The sequence below is a fragment of the Enoplosus armatus genome, chromosome 11, assembly GCF_043641665.1.
Source record: "Enoplosus armatus isolate fEnoArm2 chromosome 11, fEnoArm2.hap1, whole genome shotgun sequence".
NCBI lineage: Eukaryota > Metazoa > Chordata > Actinopteri > Centrarchiformes > Enoplosidae > Enoplosus > Enoplosus armatus.
The window spans coordinates 4,991,884-5,000,889 of record NC_092190.1 but is presented as its reverse complement, the minus strand read 5'-3'; positions in this window follow the sequence as shown (position 1 = coordinate 5,000,889).

The window sequence follows — 9,006 nt, the reverse complement described above, 5'->3', positions numbered from 1 at the left end:
TTTGACCTGACAGGCATTTCATCAAACAGACAGCAGTGTCTGTTTACCCCGTCGAGTATCCTGGTGTTGATCTTTTCATTAGACTGACATCTATCCCTCTGAGTCAAATATAAAAAAGTGCCCACATGCTTTGACTGTGTGTGCGTCAGTGCTTGCGTTTTTTGTCACGCAGCAAAGCAATGTGCCTCCTTGCCTGTGTGCTGCAGCACTAATGTAGCTAATGTCAACGTAGGAAACAAGTGTGGAGCCTAAAGCTGGCAAACCAAGAAGTGCACACTGAAATTAACATGAGGGGACGTCTAGTGGAGTCATGTTTGCCATGTTAGCGATTACGCCAGTGCCAGTGGGTGATGAAGACCCATTTATGGGAACATATGAAACGTGACTGGCAGAGAGCAGCTCTGGGAGGGGAGAGACAGACAGAGGGGGGCAGGAAGGTCAAGTGAAAAGCCTGGAGAAATCAGAGGCAAAGGAAAAAAAGATGGAAAAGAAAAGAAAAAGAGAGGCGATGAGGAGAAGTCTTGGAAGAGGAATGTGAGTGCCAATGTGATGTGTGGTACGGCAGGCAGAGGGAGGACAGAGGAAGGTGAGGCTGAGAGAAACAGAGAGAGAAGTACCATTAAAGTATATGAAATCCCCACATTAAAGACTACACTATCTACATTGAATAACGGATCTATATATATCCAAGCTGATATTTAACCTCCGTATTTGAATGCAAAGCTAATAACCATGATACCAGATCACAGCACAGGTTCGTTATAAAAGTTCCTTGTACCAGTTACTTGTGATTATTTTAATAAGTGTGTCTGTGTGTGCTGATTGTTTTAGATGACCGGCTAGTCTATCTGGATCTTGTGTCTATGTTCTCAGGTTTCTCTTCCAAATAGATCTTAATCTTAAAGTAGGCTTTAAAGAAAACTACGGTTTAATAGGACTTGGGTTTTATTGTTGTTGCTTGAGCCATTAGCTCCATCCATTATGATTACATTGTACTGACCAAAGTACTTTAGAATATTAAAATAGAAGAAGAAAAAGAAGGAGTCAGTCAATCAGGCAGGTTTTAAACCTCCAGGTTAGTCAAACTTATTAGGAAGAAACAGGCAAATGGTAAAATGATCACCACCACAGACCCTCTTCCTGGTTCAACTTTGACCGACTATACCTACAATAGTTGTGTAAACTCACTGTTTGCTTGTGCAATTTGGAATTATTAGTAACTTTGCTGGTTATACTTACTCTCTGCCTCATAATGGGATGTAGATAATCTGGTTAGAAGGTCAGCGAGTCTGATCGCCTGACTGCTTGAGTTTCTTGCCCTGTTGGACCAACTTTCATCAATGTCCCAATATTTCCAGATCTCAACATTGACTTTGGCGGGTATGTTATTATAACCAACAGAACAGAACTGATGGCAGGAGCTGTGAAAAAAAAAAACATGTTGTATTACACTGTTAACTGAAACCTTCATTGCTTATAATTCACACCACAGTATAGCTAAATTATATTATTCAAGGCCCTTTTAAAATAATCACCAAGTTTTTAGAAACATTAACATCAGAAACAATCTTTTCTGAATACGTTGATACTGCCCAGACTGTAGCTGCTGTCTCACACAGTTTGGCCCGAGGCACGGAGACAACACTATTTATGATTGTGTAACTGCAAATCTAACATTTCAGGAAGTCATTCTGTCAGCCATTTCCTCCAGTTTCCCCAGATTACAAGGCCATGAGTGGGCTCGTGGCACGGCGCCGCACTTCAACACCACATTAGCCTTTCGTCACCTCCGAGACATCCACCCAGGTGTTTCTCTGGGGTCACTGTCATGGTTTATTGTGGCTCTGACTGACAAGAGGGCGGTCCGGCGATCTGTTAGGGGTGTAATTATGGCTGTGGGTTTGGCAGCTGATGGCATTACTGTCATTGTCTGTCTACAGTGACACAGAGAGAGAGACAGAGAGAGAGAGAGAGAGAGAGAGAGAAGAAGGGTGATAATAGAGACTCACTGTCTGCCAAAGAGAAGAGGGGAGTCGCGCTGCCAAACAAAAGGATGTTTGACAACAGAGAACAACAGAATTCCAGTTATATATACGTGCAGATGTTTGAGTGTATGTGTGTGTGTGTGTGGGGGGGGGCTTTCAGACTTTCAGGCTAGTTGCTGTGCCAGGATGGTCAATTTGCTTGGAAAAACCAAGTTATTAATCTATGAACGTGAAGGATCAGTACAAAGAAGCCTCCTTCACAATCCTGCCATCACACAATATATTTCATGTTGCCTACATGAAAGCCAGAAAAGACGTAGCTTTGATATCCCTCTTGAGCCTTTGGACTTGCAGCTCAAATACGATGCCAACTTTCCTTTCATTTGTCTCCTCAGTCCTGGCTAAAACTGCGGACCAGGTGTGTGTGTGTGTGTGTGTGTGTGTCACTGTACAGTATGTGTGAGTGTTTACTGTAAATGCCATGCAGTTTAAAACAACAGTTTCATAATTAACAGGGTCTCTCTGCTTTTGGTTCACAGCGAAGCGGAGCTTAAAAGAGACAAATAGTGGTTTTAACAGCCTCTTCTAGTGAACCTGTCAAGCTTTTAGAAATTTCTCAGCAGTGCTTTGAAGCAGCTCACCACAACCGCTGATTCCTGCCAACAAGCCCAGGTGTGCGCCTGCTGTCCCAGTTCCCAAGAAAGGCAGGTGAACTTGTGGCTGATTCGGGACTATGATGTGTGAGAGTGTTCATAGCTCATTTTTTGTAGCCAACATTTCTGTAGCTGTGATGAAAGCACTGGACTTGTCCTCTTTTGTTGGTGTAAAGTTCTGCACTTTATCACATTATCACACGCCATCAGCTCCAGCACAAAGTGGACAGCTTTGAGATGATTCTTCATTTGATATCTGCCATTCTTGTCACTAAATCTACCCCCCCCTCCCCCTTTAAAATAAATATTTGGATAGCTGAGAGGTAAGCTTGAAAATCTGTCCACAATTTGCAATATATGTACAAGCACACACATAAATTACAGCCCCAAATTAAAGTGCTTGCGTAGGAATTAAAATGCATGTATTTGGCCTTGGGAGATAAGGAAATACTGATTAGTTATTCAGAATACCTCCTCTCTGTAGTACTGCCGGACTCGGTTTTTTTTTTTTCTCGTTTTCCCGTCTAAATTATTCAATAAATAATTCAAATACCCTTTAATTGGGCTGCATTTACACGAAAGATAAACATGAACATGAAGAACATGATTCCTGAGCCACAGGGCATTCAGTCTTTATTCTTTATGTGGATCCCCATTTGCTTCCACAAAGTGGTCGCTAGTCTCAGACATGTTCATAAAACAAAGTCATGTTTAAGCTAAACAACACAGTGATACTTCAGTACATGGTGCAAGAAGACCTGAGTCTTGCTCTTTCTTTTGCCAAAGTGTTTCTGTTATAAATTCCAGTTGAGTCACCCGAGCAGCTGCTCCTCCATCTGATTCATGCAGGAATAATGAAGGTGGGAGAGCGGCTCTTCACTGTATGCCAAAGACCTGATGGTGGAATGCGTCTGAACCGAATTATGTCTCCTGACAGATGTCACCTCTTGACAAACAGAAATCTGTCAGCAGTGTGTTTTACCATCAGTCAGACGGAAATAGAGATACTGCTCTACAGAACAGAGAGAAGAGAGGAGAGATTTTCTTCTTTTGTGTCTCAAAGTGAATGTTTTCTGTAGTAAAGACCTAAGCTTTGCATTGCTGGCAGGAATAGTGCATATCATTTTTAGCACGCAGAGAAGATATTTGGAAAAATAAAAGGGATTAAATGAGAGACGCTTTCAAATATGACCAACAGAGTGCTGCTCTGCCAGTGGCATCTCTGTATTCTCATTCAAACAAAATGACCAGCAGCTCCAACAAGTATCTTTTCCCAATGACAAATAATAGCCTGGTGGATCTGGAGGATAAACTCTGTCTGCAAAGGAGACCAGAGGATCTTTGAAGGGCCCACACAAAATCTCTGCTCTGGTACTTAACTGGTCAGTTCACCCAAATTCCAAAAAGATATTTTTTTCCCTCACACCTAGTGTTATCTAGATATTCAGGTGGTTTGAGTTTAATTGGATGGAAGTTTTGTGATATCTGAAATCTCTGAGAAAGGCCGATGTCTCACTGGACGTGAATGAGATCTTAGATACTGAAGGTTTCTGACCAATATCCTGTATCTATTCTGACAGACTGAGTGTGTATTTTGTCCAACTTCGAAAAGAATGGGGTGTTTTTTTGTATTTAGGTCTTGTGATAAGGTAAATCAGCCAACACTAACTTTGCCTTCTTTCCAACCTCTTCACCCCTGCTATCGCCCACCCAGGAAGACCAAGGCTCTCTCAGCCTCAGTCCCACCACGGGGCAGCTGACAGGTAAAAACACACACACACACACACACTATCACACTTATACATGTTCTTTCTCACACACACGTCAAAAGTATCTCTCTTTCACACACGCACTCCCACGTAGATCCGAACCCTCTGTGCCGCCCCCCGCCTCGCCCTGAGAAATGTGCCATATCGATGCTGAGAAGCAGGTCAAGCATTCTGTAAGTGCAGCAAAGTGAGATAATTGCAACATAGACTGCTCTCGGCTTACTATTAAAACACCCTCCCACCCCCACCCCTCAAAATCACCCAGTCTCCGCCCCCTTTAGACCCCACCCTTCTTAACTCACACAACATTCAAAACAACCTGCTTTTCCAAAGCAGGGGTCTCTGGTGTAAAAGGCCGAGATGCAGGGGTGGTGAGCTGATTGTTTTTAGGATGGACAGGTCATGAAATGCTCCGCGACAGAGCGATTAGTGAGCCAGGCTAACGAGCTGCCTGATTGGTCTGATCTCTCGCTCTCTCTCCCACCCTCTCCCGATCCTTCTCCTTGATGTGGATCCGTGTGATGTTCGACGGGTATTAGGTCACAGAGGCGGCGAGGCTGGTCTTAAAAAACGCACCGGCTTTTCGAGTTACTACCAACGACTGGTACCTCGTCCTCCACCGCCCCTGCCACCTCCGCCTTCTAACTATGCCTTTGAACCTAAGGGATGAAGGGTTGAGGGTGCAAGGAAGCATGACCACGTGTATGTGTGAATGAGTGTGAGTGATCAAGCACATGAGAATGTCTGTGTAGGTATGGGTGGATGTGAGAAAGGAGCGGAGGTAGCGAGAAGGAGGGAGGGTAACTGAGGGCACAAAGGGTTCACAGGCAGTATCCCTGACTTTGGGTTGTTTTTAATGAGGGCTTGTTACTGTGGTCTGGTGCCCTCTTTTAAAGTCTGATGTAGGCCTCTGGCCGTGGTTTGTTGTAGGATTAACGCCACAGACTTTGATGTACACCGAGTGACCAGAAAAAGAGAAACTCCTGTACACCGGGAAGCAATCCAATACAACAATCCTGTGTGACACACCATTTCACACCTAATTTCCATGTATGTAAATAAGGTGCACAATATATTAGAAACATGTTTGATTATAAAGATAGTTGACAGGTTGAGGGAGAAGTCTTAAAGTGTCTTAGTTGTGTTGTGTTGGGCCTCCACAAGCCTCCAGAGCTTCACTGCTCCTTGGCATCAATTCTATGAATCTCTGTTGGAGGGATGAACACCATTCTTCCAAAAGATATTCCCTCATTTTGAAGTAGGTGGTGGAGAGGTGGTCAACATTTTCAGACTCAAACTATTCAGTGACCCCCTCATGTCCTGTATGGAAGCTTTCACTATGTTTCTCCACTCATTTCTACCTGTCTAAGTTGCAGAGGTAAGGCTCTCGTCCATCACATCAGAGACATGCAATTTGATTCCAGGTGGCAGTTTCTCCAACCTGGTTTTGTATTCCAATGAACCCAACTGTTCATGTTTGTCAGTGCTAAGCCAGTGAGGGATCATTTACTTGTTGCTGCACAAGCCTACCGGTTGGTGGCAAAGCCTGGTTGGTCCAGGTGAAGCTTGTCACAGATTAAATGAGGCTGGCAACAAAAAACAAGGCAGACCATCCCACCATCGCTCATATCATCAAAATATATGAAAGAATATAAACATAGTTACTGTGAGGAATATAATTAAATACGGCCTGATTACCTACGATACATCATCTAGTGCTTAACCCCTTGCATCAACCATGAATCTGCCTTTAGCAATGACAACGACTGCTGTACATAGAGAGCTGGGCCATTCAAAAAAAAAGGAGAAAGGGGGAGGAAAAGACACAAAAAAGAAAGAAATATATATTTTAAGTAGGTAGATAGGTAGTACTTGTTGCAGGTGTATTGCACTTCATTGCATTACAGCACACAGATCTTTCTATTTTCCCGATCACTCAGTGTAAATCTGTGGTAAATAATCAAAATTGCTTTTGTATCTAGAAAAAGAAAGACAGGAGAATTGAAGTGTGTAGAAAGACCAAGACCTCAAAAGGCTGCTATATTGAAAAGGCCCCAAGCCTTAAAATTCACCCGAGGCTGTCAATTGGAAATCTATGGGTATAATGGGTCCATTTTGAGCATATTGTGAACAAATATGAAACATCCCCCACCCTCAATACGAACGTCATTGTGCGTCATGTGTATTAATATGGTCACTTCACATAAAAAAGAGCAGTCTTGTGTCTGTTTGTGTCAGCTGACCTGGATCTAATTATAACCACTACTCTCAGGCAGATATCCACCAATCAAAAACCAAAAGTTGACTTCAGAGACGTAAACCAGAAAACAAATGATACAAAAGTGTGAAACAGTGTGTATCAAATTAAACTCTGTTGACTTGCCTTACAACCAGCTGTTTTTTTATTGGGCTGAAAGCAGTTCTCTCACTCTTGGAGTATGATTCTTCTTTATTTGTTGGCAGGTCTTTCTTTGCCCAGACAAAGACATTAGAGAAGGTATGAAGCGAATGTCATTTACCAACGCCCCTGCTCTCTTCATGCTGAGACCAAGTGGCCTGCGGGGGGGCAACCACTTAAAGCCAAACCATGAGTCTCCTGGGCCTTCCATGTCTGCTGACCTTTCCCAGTTTTTTTTTTCTTCAGACGGTCAGGACCCAACCTGAAAAGAGGAAAGAGGTTGTAACCACACCATGCTCGCAAAGCGAGTAGGTCAGTGGGGCATCAAAGGAAGATAAGATGCTCCTCAGTGGAAAAAATCCATGATGCTTCCTTGGAAAAAAATCTATATGTTAGAGGTTTGCTGAGATACCATCAAGGTTAACAGACTCTTTTGAAATGGTCTTGTTAATGTAGCTTATATGGATCATCTGACTGCATTCTGAAGGTTCCCAGAATCAAATCAAATCAGAACAAGTTTAATTATATAGCACTATATAGCACAAAAACAACCGGACCTGACCACAGTGTTGTACGAAGTGAAGTGACCAGAACAACAATAGTGAGTAAAATGACATCAGTAAATAACATTTGACTTCCAGAGAGCATGCTGTCAATCCAATAAATTCAATACTCCTCCTCTGTGACCTGTAGGAGGGAATCAAAGGAGTAGGAGGGAGGTTGTTTTTTTTTAATAAGACCTTTGAGGTACACACAAATAGACGGCTTCCTATAGACATCATCTCCTGTCACAAGAGATGACCCACAATAATTGATTCAGGAAATAGCTGGATAATAACAATGAATGTACGGATGGTTGTACAAGGCCTATGTGAGACATCAGGAGAGAGCTAACGAGACAACACAGCTTAATTAAGAGCATCATTAATGAGTAAGTGGTTTGATAAGGGTTTTGGGGGGGTGCAGGAGGGTTATTGTTCCAACGGAAACATGAGGGAAATCACCCGAGGATGGGAAGTGACCCACATTTGGGAAGAGGAAAAATGGGGGGCAACCCCCATTCCCCTAACTGGCACCCCCACATCCCCCCCTGGGCAGCCGCTGATTGGTTCATTACCCACAGTAAACACATTTACTACCCCCCGCCCTGGTACACACACACACACACACATACACACCCTGCCCCCCTTCCAGTCTGTCTATGATCATCCTGCCCTGGCGAAGACCAATGGCCAGATTCCTTCAGTACCCCAACGAAATTCATACATACCTCCACACTCTGTCCATCTGAAGGAATTCAAATATTTTTTTGTTTGACAGAAAGTTTACAAAATCTGTTCACAGACAAGGAAGAAATAAGGAATTTATCAATCTAACAAGTTCACAGATGTTTTTCATCGATTAGATTCTTCTCTCGAACTCCCAATTACACAAAGTAAACAATTATGAAGATGGAGATTTGGGAACTTAATTCAGCAATTTGGCTCCACGTGTCTTTTTGCAGACCTTAAGGAAATTAACATATAATTTGGGTTTTGTATACATTAAACAAATACAGTTACAACATATCAACAGAGGGTACATTCTTTTATTTTGTATGTGTTGTTGGTAACATTGGTAATTGTCTGTGTTGAATACACTGAGGGTATGTCAGATACAGAGTTGAACATCCTTGGGCCAAAGTGTTAACTGATCTTGGATGTTTTCCTGCTTCCTATTAGCAGACAGGTGTACTTTATACCTGCTGGCGTTTTGACACCCCACACCAAGGTGGTCTAATTTCACTTCAGATCAACCCCAGGAGCTGTATTCTTTTGGACATTTATGCAGAGGTGGGAGTTGTGCTGTTAAAACACATGTATTTCAAGTTGTTCTTTGGGGCTGGATCCTGCCACCTCTAAATCGAAAGACCCCCTTGATGCGCTGCACTTTCATCCCCCCCTCCAGGGATTTGGATGACCGCACTCTGAACGTTAAAATTTTGGCCGTGTTGCATACTAGATGCTTTACCTTTGCCATCTGATGTCTGTGCCTCTCTGCTCTCTATTGGCTGTCACTCCCGGTTACTGCTGCTTGGCTGGGTGGCTGGCCATTGTCCTCAGGCTGCGATGCTGCTGGCAGCTGCGTTCAGATGGAAGAGAGGGCCGACATGCTGCTGCTACGTCTGCTACGGAGCCTTGCAATTGGTTCAAAGGGAAACA